This window comes from Lissotriton vulgaris, chromosome 4_1 (genome assembly GCF_964263255.1).
Source record: "Lissotriton vulgaris chromosome 4_1, aLisVul1.2, whole genome shotgun sequence".
Classification (NCBI taxonomy): domain Eukaryota; kingdom Metazoa; phylum Chordata; class Amphibia; order Caudata; family Salamandridae; genus Lissotriton; species Lissotriton vulgaris.
In genome coordinates this window covers 866,593,421-866,614,715 of record NC_141691.1, presented here as the reverse complement: position 1 = coordinate 866,614,715, position 21,295 = coordinate 866,593,421, and positions in this window count along the sequence as shown.

The window sequence follows — 21,295 nt, the reverse complement described above, 5'->3', positions numbered from 1 at the left end:
CTTGGGTAAGCAGCACAGAGCTAATCCCCCTGACGCAAACAGGCTTTCGCCCAGGAATGGGCACCCTCACCAACTTATCTGCAATAACCCTACTAGCAAAAAGGGCAATCGACAACTCTAACTCGCTGTATACTTGTTTTTTGGACTTAAAAGCGGCCTTTGATAAAGTGCCAAGATCCAAACTCTGGGCCAAAATGAAAGCCTGGGGCGCGCCGCCAAAGCTAATGGGAGCAATCATAGAGCTGTATTCAAAGACCTGGGTCCAAGTGAAAAAAGGAGATGGCCGATGCCTGACAAAGAAATTCCTCACACTCAATGGCTTAAAACAAGGCTGCCCATTGGCCCCCTGCCTTTTTAAAATTTACACCGCGGACCTAGAAAGCGACTTAAGCTCGATTCAGGGAGATCCACCAAAATTGGGTAACCTGCCCATAATGAGTCTACAATACGCAGACGATATTGTGCTTTTGTCACAAACTCCCCTCGGCTTACAACGTATGATCTCTAGGCTTGCGTCATACCTCTCGAATGCACAACTTACAATAAATCTTTAAAAAAACAATGTTTTATGCTTTTCTGGCTCTCGCAAGAAAGGAAAAAAATTCATCTGGAAGATAAACTCCAGCATACTAACTCAGGTAGATCAATACAAATACCTGGGCATCTCACTGGATCATCAATTAAAATATAAACAGCACTTGGAACAGGGGAAATCAAAAGCCAAACAGCTCCAATTCGCCTTTAAAACAGTCCAAAAACATCTATGCGGAAATTCCACTGCCCACATTTTAAAGATCGTAGCCGCCAAAATCTTGCCATCCCTCACATACGGTTCAGAGATGATGGCAACCCGGGACTCCACAGCACTAAACCTCGCCCAATCTCGCCTCTTCAAAAACCTTTTTTCAATCCCGCGTTACATTTCGCAATCTCAAATACGTTTGGAATACGGCCTCACAAATCAGCTCCCGGCAAGACAAGGAGCCCTCGTCAAATACTACTGGTGAATGAGGGATGCAGAAGATCATTCCCTGGCTCATCTGTGCTGGCTGGAAGTAGAAAAACAGGCAGGACTTCCCAAGTCTATATATAAGTCCCTCAGGCAAGCGCTTCAATCATTAGCACTGGAAGAATCCTGGCTTGCACCCATGACTTACACCGCTTTTAAACTGCGAACTAACAACGCCATCAAACAAGCGTCACTATTAATGGACATAGCTGCAGTGGCAGGCAAAAGCCACGCCTGGATTGTTCTGCCATCATACATCCACATGAAGCCCCATCCATATTTGCATGACTGCTTCAGGGACCATTACAAAAGGAAATTAAGCTTGTTAAGGTTGGGCTGCTTTGCGAGCAAAGATCTCACTCCCAAATGGCTACAGTCGTGGTCAACTTCCGACTGCCGCCTTTGTAACAATGGCGCAGAGTCAATACTGCATCTAATATGTATATGCCCCGCACTTCAGAAACTAAGGAAAGTACTTCTGCTACCACTCTTAAGAGTCGCCCAGGTGAGAACCTGCAGGGCGGCTGTCATCATATGCCTCAGCGGGACTTGGATAAAACTATCTTGCAACACTATAAAATTTCTGGAGCATGCTGCTCAAGAGCTGGGAAACAAGGCAGCAAACAAAGAGAAGTCAGGATAACAGGCATGGACATAGCCGGCCATAGACTCACTTTTATTTTCCCAACGGACTCTCTTGTCTCCATCCCATAGCACTTCATTTTATGTCATAAAAGGGCACCCTGATCCAACCCACATTGCTTCCCCAAGTTTTACTTTCCCCCTTACACCACTTTTTGAAAAGTCTGTGTAATTTCATGTTACAAAAGTGTCCCTTGATCTTAATTATAACACCTTTCTAAATTTTAATTTTTACCTTCAACCACCTTCCTGAAAAGCTTGTGCAACTTTAAATTCTTTTTGCTTTGTTTTTATTCTTTTTGTTTTATCTTGACCTGAAGTTGATTTTGAGTTGTTTTAAAGATGTAAACATTGTTCAAATGTTGGTAAGCTCCACTCTTTTATGATTTTTATTATAAATCAAATAAAAGTATTACTCTCTCATTGTCTGCAATGGAGCTCCCAACATTCCACTGTTCTAATATAACATATGACATTCAACCATATCTGATATGCACCTTGGGTGGATATGATGGATATCTACTAACAAGATTTAGATTTGGGACCTTCCACCACTTGATTAGCCACCCAGACATTAACAATAGGTCAAGGGAAATCTGCCGATGTCCTTGTGACAATATGGTCTTACAAACAACAGTACAAGTAATTTTCTTTTGTAAATTTTATAACAATGAAAGGCGAAGATGGGTAATACCCCTACTAAAACAGGGTGGATGGAGACAATGTCGCCCTGCCTTTTTGTATTTATAGATGTTGGGAAACTGTTACTGCATTGGTTCCATGGTGGGTTTCTTAAAAGGTGTACTCAGGACTAGGACATTTTTAAGTATTTAATTACAAGATTCAAGTTCAAGTTCAAGTATTTGTATAGCGCACTACTCACCCAGAGGGTCTCAAGGCGCTTGGGGAGGGGGTTCATTATTTGTCGAATAGCCAGGTTTTGAGTTCTTTTCTGAAGGAGATGTGGTTCTGTGTAAGGCGGAGGTGAGTGGGGAGTGAGTTCCAGGTCTTGGCCGCCAAGTAGGAGAAGGATCTGCCTCCCATGGTGGATCTTTGGATACGTGGAACTGCGGCGAGGCCTAGATTGGAGGATCTCAGTTGGCGGGTGGGTGGGTGTGTAGAAGGATAGTCGAGTGTTGAGGCATTCGGGACCTAGTTTGTAGATGGCCTTGTGTGCGTGGGTGAGGAGACGGAATGTTATTCTCTTGTTGACGGGAAGCCAGTGGAGGTCTTTCAGGTGGCCGGTAATATGATCTTGGCGAGGGATGTCCAAAATGAGTCTCGCTGATGCGTTTTGGATGCGTTGGAATTTTTTTCTGTAATTTGGCTGTAATTCCGGCGTAGAGGGTGTTTCCGTAGTCTAGTCGACTCGTAACTAGTGCGTGGGTGACAGTCTTTCTTGTCTCGGCGGGATCCATTGGAAGATTTTTTTTAGCATACGAAGTACGTTGAAGCAGGAGGATGAGACGGCGTTGACTTGATAGGTCATCGAGAGTGAAGAGTCTAGAATGAAGCCAAGGTTACGTGCGTGGTCCGTGGGTATGGGTGCTGAGCCCAGGTCCGAAGGCCACCATGAGTCGTCCCAGGCGGAGGGGGTTGATCCTAGGATGAGCACTTCCGTTTTGTCTGAGTTGAGTTTAAGGTGGCTTTCTTTCATCCATACGGCTACTTCTTTCATGCCTTCATGAAGATTGGTTTTGGCGGTGTTGTGGTCTTTGGTGAGGGAGAGGATCAGCTGGGTGTCGTCTGCGTAGGAGATGATGTTGAGGTTGTGTTGACGCGCGATGGATGCGAGTGGACTCATGTAAACGTTGAAGAGGGTGGGACTGAGTGATGATGATCCTTGTGGTACACCGCAGATGACTTCGGTGGCCTTTGATTTGAACGGGGGAAGTCGGACTCTCTGAGTTCTCCCAGCTAGGAACGAGATGATCCAGTCCAAGGCTTTTCCTTTTATTCCGATGTTGCTGAGGTGTTGTATGAGTGTGCTGTGACAAACAGTGTCGAAGGCGGCGGAGAGGTCAAGTAGAATGAGGGCCGCTGTTTCTCCGTTGTCCAGTAGTGTACGGATGTCCTCTGATGCTGCGATGAGGGCGGTTTCAGTGCTGTGTTTGGCTCGAAAGCCGGACTGTGAGGGGTCGAGGGAGTTGTTTGATTCCAGGAAGGCGGCGAGCTGGCTATTAACGGCTTTCTCAATGACTTTGGCTGGGAATGGGAGGAGGGATATGGGGCGGTAGTTTTTAAGTTCAGAGGGGTCTGCTGTGGGTTTCTTCAGAACGGCGCTGACTTCGGCATGTTTCCAGCTTTCTGGGAAGGTGGCAGAGATGAAGGAGCAATTGATGACATCACGGAGATGGGGTGCGATGATGGAGTCTGCTTTGTTGAAGATGTGGTGGGGACAGGGGTCGGTTGGCGAGCCAGAGTGGATGGAGTTCATTAGGCGGATGGTGTCATCGGTGGTGATTGGGTTCCAGGCGCTGAGGTTGTTAGAGGGCGGTTTAGGTTCTGAGGGGGGTGGAGAGGATTGTTTGTTGGAACTGTTTTCGAAGCTGTTATGTATGTCGGCAATTTTGTTGTAGAAGAAGGAGGATAACGAGTCGCAGAGGTCTTGGGAGGGAGTGATGTTGTTTGAGGCTGCGGTGGGGTTGGTGAATTCTTTGACGATGTTGAATAGTTCCTTGCTGTTATGGGCGTTGTTTTCGAGTTGATTCTTGAGTGCTGATTTCTTGGTGGCTCGGATCAGCTGTTGGTGTTTGCGGGTGGCTGCCTTGAAGGTGGTCATGTTGTCGGTGGTTGGGTTTTTTCTCCATGTTTTCTCAAGAGTGCGGCATAGCTTTTTGGATTTCTTAAGGTCATCGTTCAACCAGGGTGCCTTTTTACTGTCTTGTTTGGTGTGATGGTTTTTTCAGGGGTGCTAACTCGTCAGCGCTGTGAGTGATCCATTGTTTGAATTTGATGGCAGCTTGGTTTGGGTCCGATGAGAGGGTGGGTGGGTTTCGGTTGAGCGATGTGAGGAGTTGTCGATGGTGATTTTGTTCCATTTTCTTCGGGGGATAGGTTGTGGGGGGTTGTGGGTCGAGGTGGTTTTGTAGCTGAAGTGAACACAACTGTGGTCCGTCCAGTGGGGAGCTGTGGTGCGATTGAAGGAGATGTGTTTGTTGGAGGTGAAGATTGGGTTGAGCGTATGTCCGGCTACATGGGTGGGGGTGTCAACAAGTTGTTTGAGGCCGACATTGGCCAGGTTGTCAAGAAGGGTGGTGGTGTTGCTGTCGTTTTTCTTGTCCAGGTGGATGTTGAGGTCTCCTAATAGAATGTAGTTCTCGGAGGCGAGGGCATGTGGACTGATGAAGTCGGTGATGTCTTCGCTGAATTGTTTACGGGTTCCTGGAGGTCTGTAGATGAGGGTGCCTCTGAGTGTGGTTCTAGGGTCGGTGTGGACCTGGAAGTGGAGGTGTTCGGCGGTTGTAAGGTTATCGTCAAAGCTGGTCGGGATTCTGATGGTGTTTTTATGGACGATGGCGATGCCTCCTCCTGTTTGGTTGGTGTGGTCTTTTCGGATGATCTTGTAAGTGTCCGGGATGGCTATGGCGATGTCAGGTGTTGATGATGCGTTCATCCAGGTTTCTGTAAGGAAGGCGACGTCCGGTGACGCAGTGTCGAGTAGGTCCCAGAGTTCGGTTGCGTGTCTGTGGACCGAGCGGGTGTTCAGCAGGATGCACTTCAGGTGGTTAGATTCAGAGATGTGTTTGGATTCGGTGGATGTGGTATTGGTATTGATGCTGGTGAATTTGCAGGAGTGGCAGGCGAAAGGACCGTGGGTACGTCCCGGGGCAGCTTCGATGCATTGTGGTGTGAGTCCGGGGTTAAGGGCAAGGAGAGTAGCGGCGTCATATGTTATGCGGGAGGAGTGGGTATTGAGAGGGCCAGGGGGTTTGGCGCTGGGCGCGGTCCAGGCGCAGACGGGCTTACCTTTGGCGCACCTTCGGCGCGACCGCTGCGCGTGACTGCTGCGCGTAAATGCATCAGACATAAGAGGATGGTGGAGAGGGGAGGGGCGAGGGAGTGTCAGCTGGGAGACGGGGGCGGGGCCGCTAGCCGGGCTGGGAGGCACTACAAACAACAAACAAAATGTCGGCGAGCCTTAAGGCAATCAGGGCGCTATTGGGGCACAGGCAAAGCAATGCAGCAGACAATGCGAGATAAGTGAATAACTAAAAGTGCACAATTACGCAAACAGGCAAAGTACAGCAGCACTGGACAATGATAAGCACACGAAACGCAGTCTGGCGGCACAGCGCTCCTAACAAACAAATTATTCCTTAATAGCGCAAGATGCTAAGAAGCGAGATGCTAGCAGTTCCCAGATGTCAGCTTTTGAGCAACTATAGTGCGAGCAGCGCTACAATATCAGCTCGGGTCAGGAGCAGCATGGGGGAGCGACCGCCTTTGTGAGGCTCAGGGCAGTCTCAGGACAAGATGTAAAAAATATCAGAAGGAATCATTGTGAGATGGGATATACTATGTATAGTATTACAAATCTTGCTCTTTGGACGTAATAGAAACTATCTATTGTTGAACGAACTTTTAAGAATCTTTAGAAACTTGTATTTACTCTATGTGTTTTAACAAATAGTACATATAAAATGAAATGCTTTTTGGCGGTCAACAGGACAACCAAAGCCATGGCGGTGGTCTCTGGACTCCACCATATTATGAGTATGGGAGTGGAACCACCACAAAACTGCTGCTACTGCCTGTATCCTTGATCCCACAGTGGTGGTGCAGCTGTCAGAGGCCATAATATGCTGGAGGTGCAGCTGTTGCACCGCCAAGCATATTATTAGTTTCCTCACTGCCCTCCATTTTATGGCACTGAGCCCGCCATGAAAAGGGTGGCAGTGAATAAACTAAGGGGGCCCTACAGGGCCCACTATTGCCTCTGTGACTAGGGTTGCATTCAGGGGGGCACATGGTGTGCTCCCTATCTGTATGCACCTACATGTTCTTGCATTGAACGAAATGCACAACATTGTGCATTTTGTTGCTTGAAGGAACGTGCTTTAGCATTCCCATTGTGCTGCCTTTCTAAGGCTCACCGCCAGAGACCACCAATGGCTAATTTCTGGGGCCCCTCCAAGGGAATCAACTAACCCTGGGTACCTTTAGAATCCCCTTGATGTTGGAAAAAAAGGACGCAAATTTGTCATGTATACCTTATATGATCAAAAAGTTACAGGGGACTTAGCGCAAACTACCCCAAATAACCAAAAAAAAGATTTAGCACAGGGGGGAAAGCCTAGCAGCAAAGGGATTAAGCCGGATAGCAATAAAATGCCAGGTGGCTGTAATTGAATCAGGTCAATGTTTGGTGAAGGTTTTGTTTCAGATTAATAAACCATTTGAAACGCTTAAAATGATGGTGCTCAGAGCATTCAATTGGATCAGGATATGAGTAACATTCGAAATCGTCCAATTGTCTGTTTCACTCAGGAAAAAAAACAATCAGTGGCTCAGCCTTGAAGTCCAGTACGGACAAGTCACCATAAGATGCTGAAGAAGGGAATGTGCCTGTAGGATACATGTGTTTGTGTGCCGCTGGACCATTCTTGAACAGCCAAAAGTCTGTCCCGGGTATTCTACAAGGCAATTCTGCCCTAGCTAGGCTCAATTTACTGCTCTTCATTTCAAAGTTTATTATTCATTTTCGGACTTAAGTTTTAATAGGGCTTTGCCATCAAATTGCAAAGCTCCGAACAGTATTTCTCGTGATATATTATTTGGTGCCGATGTCAGTCATCTAATGTGTGTCAGACACAGGGCCTTATTTATGAAGGCCTTGCGCCGCAGGTGCGTTACTTTTAAAATGGAAACAAGTGACGTACCGGCGGCGCAAGGACTTCATAAATGAGGCCCACAGTGTCTAAGGCACTGGCTAGTGAATTCTAGGGGGTCCTTTTCTGGTCTGTGTCACCTACCTCCACGGTTTATTTATATTTGATTAAAACAGCCTCGCCTCAAAACTTGAGGGTCAAGGGTTACTAGATAACAAGATGGAGAAGAGGCATAAATAGCCCAATAACTTCGGGGCTCGGAGGCTTTTACTCTGTCTTATAGCAACTCATGTTTAACTAGGTAGAGTATGACTCCACACCTGAATGTGGATGCTCATTGAGGGACAAAACAGCCTGATCACCAACTGGCAGCAGACACACACAGCAGAACCATTTCAGCCAGAGGCCAGCTGCTGCTTGTTGAAATCGTTGTTGAAACCAGAGATGCAGCTATGTGGGCGTTTGTGGATCGCGGACATCTGGTTCTGCAACAACCCATAATATGCCTGAGGACTCGTTCCGGATGGCATACACATTTCCACTCTTCCTCCTCCTCAACCTTGAGACATATAAAAACATGTTGGGCCATCGTTATCAATGGTTGCAAAAGGCCATGGGCTGCAAAAGCGACGCAGGACTGGTTAGGCAATGCCATTTGTAAACGGCGACACCTGTGCCCAAAATAGCATTTAAAATTGCATCACACGAGTTTATGTTTCAACCTGTGAAATTTGGCAGGGACAGTTCAAAAGCGTATCTGAAAAGATTGCTCTCAGATTCTCAATTATTGTCCCGGTCTTTCTGGTTATGAGTGATAAAAGATGCAGCAGGTTTCACATTTGAAAGGAAAATAGATAAACATCTTTCCTGGCCCCAGTCATCATGAGGGTTGCTACAGGTGTATTACGCTAGGTTTGAGAACGTGTACAATCCAGTCATGTGTATTGTATGCACATATTAATTTAACGCAGGTGCATCATGGTGTTACTGCACTGGTATTCAAATAGCGCTTTCAGTACGAGACCTAAAGCGCTTTTATATTGTTATTGCTGTATGCAAGATTTTGTTGTCTATTCCTTTTGTGTTTTTTTATGTGTGATAGAGGGATGTGAGGTGTGTTTAATGGGAGATGTTTTCTATTATAATCTGGCTAGGAACCAGCGCTTAAAAAAACAAACCAAAAAAAAACTTTCACCTCTATTCCAGTATACATGCCCAAGCTATAGATGAATAGCCCAGACAAGATAAAAACGGAAATAAATCAAGGCATAATAATGAGGTAGCTGTGCAGATACAATTCTTAAGTTGCTATACATGACAATTGCTGGATCTTACATCTCTTTTGCACATGAACACAGCTGCAGGAGAACATTTGGCAGTAGGTAATTAAAAACGACAGTTCAAGTATAAAATGTTCACTTACTCCTGGAGGCATGTAATTATAAGCTTTTGTCATTAGCTAATTACAGGGAAACAATAAAAGTGAGCGGCATTATTGAAAGTGTTACTGGAATTCAATAGGCTCGGTGTGTCCCCGTAGACAGTTTACGGTAGTAGAGTCTACTGTCTGTGCTCAAACGCTTTTCGGTGTTTTCCTGCATCTGATCATTAGCATAGAATTGCATGCTTGGTGTTTTAATCACAGTAATCGTCGGGGCACAACATCTGGTTAGAAAAAACGACATGTCCAGTAAGAGCCGTACCTCCTACTGGGTGTACCGCCACGTGCTTATCCATCGAACCCTTGTGGATGCGATGTGAACTGTTATTCACCTCAGCTGGAGGAAGAGGGAGGGGCAGTGGTCGGGGGTAGGGGTAGAGCTTAGTTGGAATGCAGGTAAGCAGCCCAGGCCGTTGTGAGACTGTGCAACCTGGTGGAGACTAGAGTGGCTGCATTTCTTAGGTCAAAGTCAGCAAGAACCAGCACGAATCACTGGCTGTTCTCAGTGAAAAACCATAGCAAAGATCTCTCCATTTAGTCATTTCATGAAAATGTATTTTGCAATATTGTTAGCGATGACACTGCGCGTGCATTAAGGTTTAAGAAAATAATGTGATGTGTCTGTGTGTGTATATATATATCACTGAAAAAACCCATAGGTTTCTGGGGCCTTATAGTTAGCAGGACATTTCACTCGTACAAAACCATTAAAATAACCCTGTTATAGTTAGTTCAGCTAACAATAACTTGCACAACCCAAATCCACTGCTGATGACGTTACATATTACATCACTCATGACATGGTCAGTGACATCACTGATGACATCACTGATGACATCTCAAATGACATCATTGATGACATCACAGATGACATCATCCAGTGGATGTGTGTTTTTCAGAAAATTAAATATGTTTTATATATGTATATCTCAAGGTCGATGGAAGAATAAATGGGTATATAAGTGTCTAAATGGATGATTTTTTTTGTAAAATTGATTGTATAATGGACTGATTAAGTGTATCTTAGTGAATACATGGGTTAGTGAGTAATGTTTAAATATGTAAATATCTGTATCAGTCTCTCACTTTGTGTATAAGCGGCTGCATGGGTTGGTGAGTAGCTACATGATTGTCTATATGAGTTATTACTTGGTGTTTCGAGTATCAGTATCAGTGTCTGAGTGTCTGTATGGTACAGTGGGGGGTATTAGTGCATACATGCATGAATGAGTGAGTCACTGTTTGTATGTGTTGAAGGCAGTATGTGTGCAGGACTTTACGGGTGTATGAGTGTGTGTATGGGTGTGTTAGTGAGTGAATGACTGTCTCAATAGTGTATTTATAAGTAACTACATATATTTTAAACTAGTATATGTGAGAATTGGTGTATATAAGTGAGCGTATATATGAGAGTGAGAGATTGGAAGAGTTCCTGTGGGCCCCCCTCCCGTGCCAAATTCCGGGCCCCCGGGGACCCCATCCCCCATGATTAAAAATACAGACGTAGAGACAAATTCTGAGTACAGAGCAGGGAGGTCGGTCATCCTACTGCTTGAGGAATAGGCCGTTTTTTAAGCTGAAACAACCTCAAGCCATAAAACAAACCGTAGCCCCACGCAGCAGTAAAAGAAAATCTAGGAAAATAACCAAGACACAACCAAAGCAAAAAAGTGCAGACAGGGGGGAAAGTAGACATTGAGTAGGGTTCAAAAAGATACAAAATCAAGGTCATCCCCTCCCTGAGGTCTTTTTTCAAGATTCAACAAGTACAACAGCTGGCTCTAAATCAACACCAAAAACAAGAGAAGCAACAAGCAAAAACAAAAGCCTCAAAACAGGGTCCAGCAAAGTTGGAAGTCTCCCCGGCTCCTACTCTTCAAATAAATACAGCATTAAGAAACCTACCGAAAGAACCCAATCTATCTGAGCTGTTAGTTGAAAATAACCAAAGTCAAAGCCAAAGCCAAAGCTCAACCGTGCCTTCTTAGAGACACTGTAAAACTGTAAATTTACGCGACTCCCCATAGCCGCGATCACACGACAAAGCGGCAACCAATAGCATGAGATAGCTCAAATAGCCCAATACATTAGAATCCATTAACCATTCCTATTGGCCATTGCGACGACGCCCGATTTTGAATGCATTGAGACTTTCTTCACCGTCCACAAACGTAAGTGCTCATGTACTATAGCGGTTTAATAAGTTTGGCATTAGATTTAATTAATAAGGCCCGTTACAACGTTTAGAGGCAGAATTAGACAACCGTAAAAGTTCTTTGTAAGGTATCCTGTTCCATGCATTGATAACATAGCAGCGACCTACCCACCAGGGAATTCACCAAAATATAGGCAGCAGTTTTGGTTACTACGATTATACATCTATTCATAAAGAGCATGGCATAACACATATAGATCATCACAGATTGTGTAACCAATATATCTGAATCTTGCATTTAATTTTGACTAGAATTGGTAGAATTTACACTGTATATAAGGCTAGCCTAAGTTTCCTTTTCTTCCGCTTACAGACCCCTGAAGAAGGGTCCCATATGACCCAAAATGCATAGGGAATATGTGGAATATGTGAAATAATTATGAAATGAAAACAAAACATATAAATGATTAAAGAAAAAGAAGGAATTATTAAATAAATAATACTCCTTAAAGAATATGAGAAAGTGTGGAACTGTTGATTTAAAGAGAAAAATTTGAAAAGACTACTGAAGTCATTAGAAATGTGCTCACACCCACAAAGGGCGGTATCCTCCACCCTTCCTTGCTAACATTGGAAAAAGAGTGTTTCCAGACAAAACACTGGGAAGTAGATGCACAAAGATCAAAAAGAAAAATTGGAATATCAATAATAAACCGAGTGCTCCGACGGACTTAAGTCATATTACTAAGGGGGTTAGCATTTTATTAAAAAAAATCACTAAAAGTAAGGGTGGAGCTAGCAGAAACTGACCCAAAGGGTAGATGGGCAGTAGCCAAAGTAAGATTATTTAGCGACATTTTCACGGTCGCAGGATACTACGGCCCAAATATAGATAATCCAGCTCCCCTACTATCCTTATGTACACAATTACTTTCAGCAACTACCCCAATAATTGTAGCAGGGGATTTTAATATTATTATTGACGCTAATTAGACCGGCTTCCTCGAGGAAGACAAACTAGCCTACCAAAAATGAGGGACTGGTTAGGATTATGCATGAAGGATTTAAGTCTAGCTGATATATGGAAGAAGAAGGGTGACAAGCAACACAGTTTTACATTCAAGAATAAAAAATTGGGCATACAATCAAGGATTGATTATTTTCTGGTTGGCCAGGGTCTAGTTGATAGAACATTGAAGGTGGTGCATATTCTAGCACATCTTTCGGACCATTCCGCTGTCCAGATTACAGTACAACTGAGCTATCTAAGCAAAAGGTGGACAGTAGATCGTACCATCTTATCAGATCCTGAGATTATTAACCAGATTAAGCAAGAAACTGACTCATACTTTGAAAATAAAAAGGAGGGCGTCTCAGTACAGATCATATGGCAATAAGGGGAAAAATCCTTAACTTGGCAGCACATAAATCTAAGGGGGTTAGACAGAGGATCTTTAATTTACAAACGAACATCAAAACCCTTGATTTACAGCTTTTAGCCGAAACAATACCCTCCAACAGAGAGCGCTTGGAGGAGGATAGAATAAAACAAAAAGATTTCTAACAGAAATATTGGAAGAAACATTAAGAGAAAAATGGGAGGTTAGTAAACTAGCCCATTATGAATATGGGAAAGGATGCGGAAAAATTCTAGCATGGAAAATCAAGACTGATCAATCTAGAAATAAAATAGAAAACATTGACCCTCGTAATGCCAGTAGTCCCAGCTCAGAAGAAGCTGTAATGAGACAGGAGTTTACAGCCTTTTTTGCAGATATTTATACAGAAGATTGTAACCCGAAAACAGATTAAATAAATCTTTTTTGGGACGCCCAGAACCTTCCAGCCTTAACTAGTGAGGGGAGAAAAGAACTAAACGCAAAAATAACAAAAGAGGAAGTGGAGGAAGCCATAAAAAATCTTAAGAGTGGCAAAGCTGCTGGTCCGGATACCCTCCCAAATGAGTTCTTCAAAAAATTGAAAGAATCATTACTTATCCCTTTAACAGCCCTCCTGAATAAACATTTTTGGGAAAAAGGTGATCTTCCAGATTCATGAAGAGATGCTACAATTTCCATTCTTTTAAAACCTGGTAAAAGTCCCAGAAAATGCGAATCATACCGCCCAATTTCCATCCGGAATTGCGACTATAAAATCTATACGCAAATTATGGCAAAAAGACTAGGGAAAATAGTAGGCTCATTGATCCACATCGATCAAAAAGGCTTCTTGGCAGGAAGACACCTACAAGATCAAACACATGAGCTAATTGGGGCTATCGACCTAGCAATTAATGAAAATATTCCCCTATCCATAATTACTATCGACGCGGCCAAAGCGTTTGATAGAGTTAACTGGGACTATCTAAATGAAGTACTGAATACATTTAATTTGGGGGAAAACTTTCAGAATATGGTGAGTAAGATCTATAGTTCTCCTAGGGCAAACATTTTAACAAATGGTAACCTCACAGACAAACATCCAAATAAAGAGAGGAAGAAGACAGGGGTGCCCCCTTTCCCCCCTTCTTTTCAATCTATATATTGAGCCTATGGCAGAAAGTCTTAGAAACCACCCAATAATATCCTCTTTTTCTTACCAAGGCTGGGATAAAAAGATTGCCCTTTATGCAGATGATCTTATGCTCTTTACCAAGGACCTTAGTAAGTCCCTTGATGCAATAGAAGAGTCTCTCTACAACTTTGGGAAAATTTCAGTGTACCAAATTAATCAATCCAAAACCGAGACTATGAGCTGGAATGATCTTACAGCAAGCCCTCATGATAAGGATAAACTAAGGTATCTAGGGATAGATCTTGTTAAGGACCTGGATAAAGTAGCTCAAACTTATCTTCATAGAATTGAAGGGGAGGTAAAAAAGTTGCTAAAAGTATGGGAAGGTCTACCTTTGACGTTATTGGGAAAGTCCAACATAGTAAAAATGTCTATCATCCCAAAATGTACCTTTGCTGTTAGCGCTATTCCGTTGGAATTTAAGAGAGAGACAATTAAATAAATCCAAGGGGAACCTATAAGTTTTATATGGTCATCAAAAGGATCTTGAATTGCATGGAGCAAAATAAGAAGGAGAAAAGAGCAAGAGGAATCGCCAGCCCCGACCTCATGGAGTATTACAGAGCCTTCCAATTTAAAGCTAGCAGAACATTATTAAACACGTATGACCATTATCCACCATGTCTTCAAGCAATGACCAAAAAAAACAGTCACTTCTTATATAAATTTGGTCATCCGAAGTACTTTAAAAAAGTGAAACTAAAGACGCTGAAATCTGCCTCAAAATTGTGGTATCACATTAGGTGCATTCTGGATATTCCTTATTATAGTGATTTGGCTGCGATATGGAACTCGCTGGGTACACCAGAGTGCCTTGAAGATAAACTCGCACTCCCCCTCAAAGCGGGCATAATAAAAAACTGGGGACAACTGCTGCCACAAAACAAAATAATTGATTGGGAATTATTATCCCTAATAACTAATGTATTTTTTTCAGTTTATTTTATTATGATTTGGAACTCCAAGGAGTTCCACATGAAAATAAAAAATAAAACATCATTCATACGAGTCAAAGTGCAAAACGGTCAAGAGTTACAACATCAATATTGTTAAAATACATTCATTAAAAAGTAGGAAATCTCTTTTCTTCAATAAACTTTGTCACTACAATAGTCGGCATAATTCTCGTGTGGAACACTTACGGACAATATCAGTCTTTTCCCAATTAGAACCCCATAATGGTTATCACCCTGCGTTAACAAATTAACTGACGTTTCGAAGGTACAGACATGGAATAATATACAATTTTCAACCAATACACACATATCGAAAAAACCAACACAATTAAAAACTATCTTTCTGGGGAGGTGATCATGGAATAGTATAAGCAGCAAATATCCTTATAAAGTGCTTAATAGAAGTGCTAGTGCAATAAGTAAAGTGCATAATGCAAAACCCATTATTATTATTTTAAAAGACAATTAAAAATTCTTTAAAAAAAACAAAATTTTTCAAAACATATCAATTCAGATGGGGGGAACAGTAAAACATTACGAGCCTGTTCTGCTGCTGAGATGTTATACTGTAAAAACCCATGCCTTAAGTATCTGCGCCGTATTAAGTAGAGTTCTGGGCACACAATCAAAACGTGATTCAGATCTTGAATCCCACTATCACATAAGTGACAAAGTATTTCATGTTTGGGGATGCCCTCCCAGGATCCTGTTACAACTCTCAAGTGGAGTAAATTCAGTCGTATTACAAAATCACTCTACGTACACCATGATTCCTGTTCCATAAAACATACGGCTGAGGATTTTTGACAATTGAGCTCCCTGCAATACAATCCATCCTTCCATTAGAGAGGCATAAATTCAAATCTCTTTCACGTGAAATCACATATATAGTTTTTTTAATTATATGCTTTAGTGCTGTTTTACTTAAGACTGCTGCCTCTTCGAACTCTAAACCAAAAATACTTAAAGCCTTTAAATAATTCCTAAAAATTGCACTTTTCCACATCAAGTTTGAAAAAATTTCCTTATGTAACGCTAGACTTAATAAGTTGTCATGACCATTTATCAGAGCATTACACCACCTCAGGCAAGCCGCCATTGATAAGACATATGTTGACAGCAGGCCAAATTCGAGCCTAAGTGCCACGATTGGTGCAGCATAACTTAAATTGCATATTTGGCGCCAAATCTTTCATTCCACTTTCTCAAACTTTGCCCACTCACTCTCATCTATTGTTTCGCTTGCATAATTCAAAGTTGGAGGAATCTTTATTTTATATACTGCAATAGTATGCGAAAAATGTCTTTTCCCGCATTCCAGGTACAAGCGATTAATTGCCGAGGCTTGTGAAATAGCTTTGCTTTTGCAGTGATCCAAATGTCTCTTGGCTGAGCACCTGTTTGTAAAAAATTTACCTAAGTAAGGGTAAAGGTTTCCTACTTCCATTTTTTCATCTCCCAAGAACCATTTCAAATTTGTTCTAACCTTGCAGCCGTTATAACGTAAAATCATCACTTTACTCTTCAAAATATTTATTTTTAAAAAGTATTCCTCATTGTACCTAACTAATTCCGTCAGTCCTCTCTGTAACGCTATTGGGGTTAAATCCATTATTATTGCATCGTCTGCGTACAACAGACAACCTATTTTTAAAGTACCCACTTGAGGAGGATCCCCTTTACTCTCCCCTATCCGACTCGGTAGGTCATTGATGTAGATTGAGAAGAGCAAAGGGGCCAGCAGGCACCCCTGCTTCAACCCAAAGTGAGTGGATACTTTCTTCGAGAGGCCTTGAGTACCCCCCAACAGGACCTGGGTCCATGTCGAAGAGTGGAGAGCAATTATTAATCTCAGAAGGTTTCCTGGAATCCCCATAGACACCAACTTCCTCCACAGCGTCCCTTGATCTACCCTGTCGAACGCTGTGGAGAAATCAATAAAAGCGGTATACAACGGTATCATCCGACCCACAGGGTATTTATCAATTAAAGTTTGCAGAACAGAAATGTTATCTAAAGTGCCACTGTTCTTACCGAACCCAGATTGTTCTAGGGGGATTAGATGATTTCCAAATACCCACTCTTGTAAGTGGTATACTTTTTGCGAACAGTTTCCCCGTAGCATGCAGTAGGGAAATTTGCCTAAAACTTGCCGGAGAGTTTTTTGGGCCCTTCTTATATAGCAAGACTATTTTGCTTCCCTTCCAAGAGTAAGGGATGTCCCCGGTTATAACAGTGGACACACAAAGGATGTAATAATTTTGCCCAGTCACCATGGTCCTGTTTTATTATAGCTACAGGGATGTCATCCGGCCCCATTGCCCCTGAGTTTCTTGCCCCCTTAATATATTCTTTGATTTCCCCCCCTGATGGAACTTCCACGTCACCCACCATTGTCGAGGTATAACCAACCCCCTCAAACTCTACACCTAATTGATTGGGGGCATACAATTGGGATATATATATACACCATTCAGTTTCCGGGATCAGCATAGGTTGTGATTTTTCTCTACCGTCACAATATTTAGCTATCAAAGCCCAATATTTCCTCGTATCCCCCGATAGAGCCACTTCCTGAAGGTTAATCCATTTTTCATCTTCTGCAGTCCTACATTCAGCTCTTATTTTTCTTTTCCGGATCTGTTTTAATCTATAAATCTCTTTCTGCCTTAGTAAACTGGGATCTCTAAATTGGGATCTAATCAGCCCGTTTATAACCTTATTTAGTTTTTTAATTTCACAGGAGATTATCACTATGGGAGCTCCTCCTATACTTTGCTTCTTACGTCCCAATTTTCTAATGGCATTCAACACTCTAATAACTAATGCATCATTAGCCAAATTCAAATACTAAAAACTTTTGAGCTGGGCAAAATTAAAAGAAACCAGAAAAGGAAACCTAACTTTAGAGACTGACATGCAAAAAGAAGAAACCTTTCATAAGAAGATTTCCCATTGGTATTGGGCCCCTATTGCAGCAGGGGAGGTAAACTTCCAGATTCCAGATAAGACGTGGGGGAAAGAACTGCCGACGCTGGATGTCCACAACTCATGGCAAGTATCTATGAATAAATGCTGGTCAATTGTAACGGTATACAGTCATAATATCGAATAAAAAATATCGACTGGCCAAAATATTGAGTTAAAAATATAGAATGGACACAATATCGAATGGACAGAATATAGACTACAAAAATATCAGCAAAATATCAAATAGAATAGCATTAATATCAAATCCAAAATATAGAATGGACAAAATTTCGAATTAACAGAATATAGACAACAAAAATATTGAATTTGAGGTAAGTAAGTTAATATTATTTTTTTATAGTGTTTTTTATGTTATTATGGGGTCCATTAGGATGGCGGGCGGGCTATTGGTAAACGTGACCGCCCGCCTTAAGGGCAGGGGTACCGACGCCAGCATTAGGATGTGTCCACCACAGTGGCGGGCACATCCTGCATTTTTAGCATTGTGGCGGGCGGTGCTCTAAGCACCGCCTGCCACAATGCTAGAAATGCATTTCTGTATTTGCATTAACAAAGCGGCAGGCACCACGCAGTGCCTGCCGCTTTGTTAATGCAAATGAAGGGAGGTACCACAGGTATCCCCCATGTGCAATACCCCCGCAGGGGGCCCCTAGAGTGAAGACCGCATGCCTTTGATGCCGCCACGGAAAGGCATCACCCTCAGCCCATCATAATATGGCTGGCGGTGTCTGCTTGACACCGCCACCATATTAATCTTTTTCCGCCCCGGCCGCAATGCGACCGGGGCGAAAAAGTGGCGGGCGGTGTTTTGCTCCGCCGTGGTCCCCCTGCCATTCTAATATGGCGGGGGGAATACAGGGAAGGATGGCGGGCAGATTGCCCCCACCAGGCTGGTGGTGGCTACCGCCAGCCTGGCAGGGGCAATCCACCCGCCATCCTAATGGACCCCTATATGTGTGAAATGTGTATATTTATTTGATAATTCATTTTAATTAATTAATTTAATTGTATTTCATTTTTGCGTAATATAATTCTGTAGCGGGTTGTGGGTTTATAGGGGAATAGGGTGGGAAGTAGATTAAATATAATTAATGAAATATGTTAATTTATTTATTGCTATTTATGTTGAATTAATTGGTAATTCATTAATAATTGGTAATTAATTAAAATATAATTGGTAATTAATTTTAATTAATTGATTAATTGATAATTATGTTAATTAAATGAATGTATTTTCTGCAGCAGGTTGTGGGTTTATAGGGGAATAGGGTGGGAAGTAATTTAAATATAATTAATTAAATATGTTAATTTATTTATTGGTATTTATTTTGAATTAATTGTTAATTAATTATTAATTAGTAATTAATTAAAATATAATTGGTCAATAGTTTTAAATAATTGATTAATTGATAAATATGTTAATTTTATTAATTTATTTTCAGTAGTGGGTTGTGCGTTTATAGGGAAATAGTGTGGGAAGTAATTGAATTATAAATAATTACATTTTTGAATTTATTTATCGCTTATTTTTGTTGTAATATTAAATTTTTTATTAATTGTTAAATAATTTAGTGTTAATTGTTAAATAATTTGTATTAGATAATTGTGTTTAATATTTAAATTTCATTTGTATTTTTAATTGATTAATTAATATATTATATAACATTGTTAATTATTTTATATTATTTGTAATTGGTATTAATATTTAATTTAATTTAAATCATATATGAAGTATTTACTTTCCCTACAGTTGCACTCACTGGAGAAAGAATAGTAATTTTTACCCCTACGCTATCCAGCGCTTTCCCTACTGTTGCACTCTCTGGAGTGGGAATAGTTATTTGTACCTCTACGCTATCCAACGCTTTCCCTACTGTTGCACTCTCTGGAGTGGGAATAGTAATTGTTACCCCTACACTATTCAACGCTTTCCCTACTGTTTCACGCTCCGGAGTGGGAATAGTAATTTTTACCCCTACGCTATTCAACGCTTTCCCTACTGTAGCACTCTCTGGAGTGGGAATAGTAATTTTAACCTCTACGCTATTCAACGCTTTCCCTACTGTTGCACTCTCTGGAGTGGGAATAGTAATTTTTACTCTCCCGCTATCCAATGCTTTCCCTACTGTTGCACTCATTGGAGTGGGAATAGTAATTTTTACCCTTACGCTATCCAACGCTTTCCCTACTGTTGCACTCTCTGGAGTGGGAATAGTAATTTTTACCCCTACGCTATCCAACGCTTTCCCTACTGTTGCACTCTCTGGAGTGGGAATATTAATTTTTACCCTCCCGCTATCCAACGCTTTCCCTACTGTTGCACTCACTGGAGTGGGAATAGTAATTTTTACCCCTACGCTATCCAACGCTTTCCCTACTGTTGCACTCACTGGAGTGGGAATAGTCATTTTTACCCCTACGCTATCCAATGCTTTCCCTACTGTTGCACTCTCTGGAGTGAGAATAGTAATTTTTACTCTCCTGCTATCCAATGCTTTCCCTCATGTTGCACTCTCTGGATTTGGAATAATAATTTTTACCTCTACGCTATCCAATGCTTTCCCTACTGTTGCACTCACTGGAGTGGGAATAGTAATTTTTATCCCTACACTATCCAACGCTTTCCCTACTGTTGCACTCACTGGAGTGGGAATAGTCATTTTTACCCCTACACTATCCAACGCTTTCCCTACTGTTGCACTCTCTAGAGTGGGAATAGTAATTTTTACCCCTACGCTATCCAATGCTTTCCCTCATGTTGCACTCTCTGGATTTGGAATAATAATTTTTACCTCTACGCTATCCAATGCTTTCCCCACTGTTGCACTCACTGGAGTGGGAATGGTACATTTGTATGCCTACTCTATCCAACGCTTTCCCTTCTGTTGCACTCTCTAAAGTGGGAATAGTAATTTTTACCCCTACGCTATCCAATGCTTTCCCTACTGTTACACTCACTGGAGTGGGAATAGTAATTTTTAATCTCCCGCTATCCAACGCTTTCCCTACTGTTTCACTCACTGGAGTGGGAATAGTAATTTTTACCCCTACGCTATCCAATGCTTTTCCTACTGTTGCACTCACTGGAGTGGTAATAGTAAATTTAACCCTCTCGCTATCCTACATTGAAAATATTGTATATGTTTTGTTAATAATATCTATGTATATATATATATATATGTATTAAAAATATTTAAAACATTTTAAGTTACATTAATTATTTATTAATTTTAAGTTGATTTAGGTATTTTAAGTATGTTTGAATTAATTATATTTATTATTATATTAATTTCAAATTACTTTTAAGACATTTAAAAAATTCAATATTTTGACCGTCTATATTTTTCACAACGATATTTTGGAGTCGATAATTTTTTACTTACCTCTTTGAAGATAGGAATTCGATATTCTGGCATTCTATATTTTTTCCACGATATTTTGGCAAGTCGATATTTTGCTCCTCGATATTCTGTCAGTGATCCAATTGTAACATCTGCTGCTTTTAAAGAGGAACCATCTATTTACTGTCCATAGAGCCTACTGGACCCCGAATAGACTATCCAAATTTAAGGGGGCCACAGTGAAGAGTTGCCCAAAGTGTGGACTCCACAAAGCTGATGATCTACACATGTTTCGTCAGTGTCCCCTCTTGGATGGTTTCTGGAAGGATGTGGGTGAGACGCTAAATGAAGTACT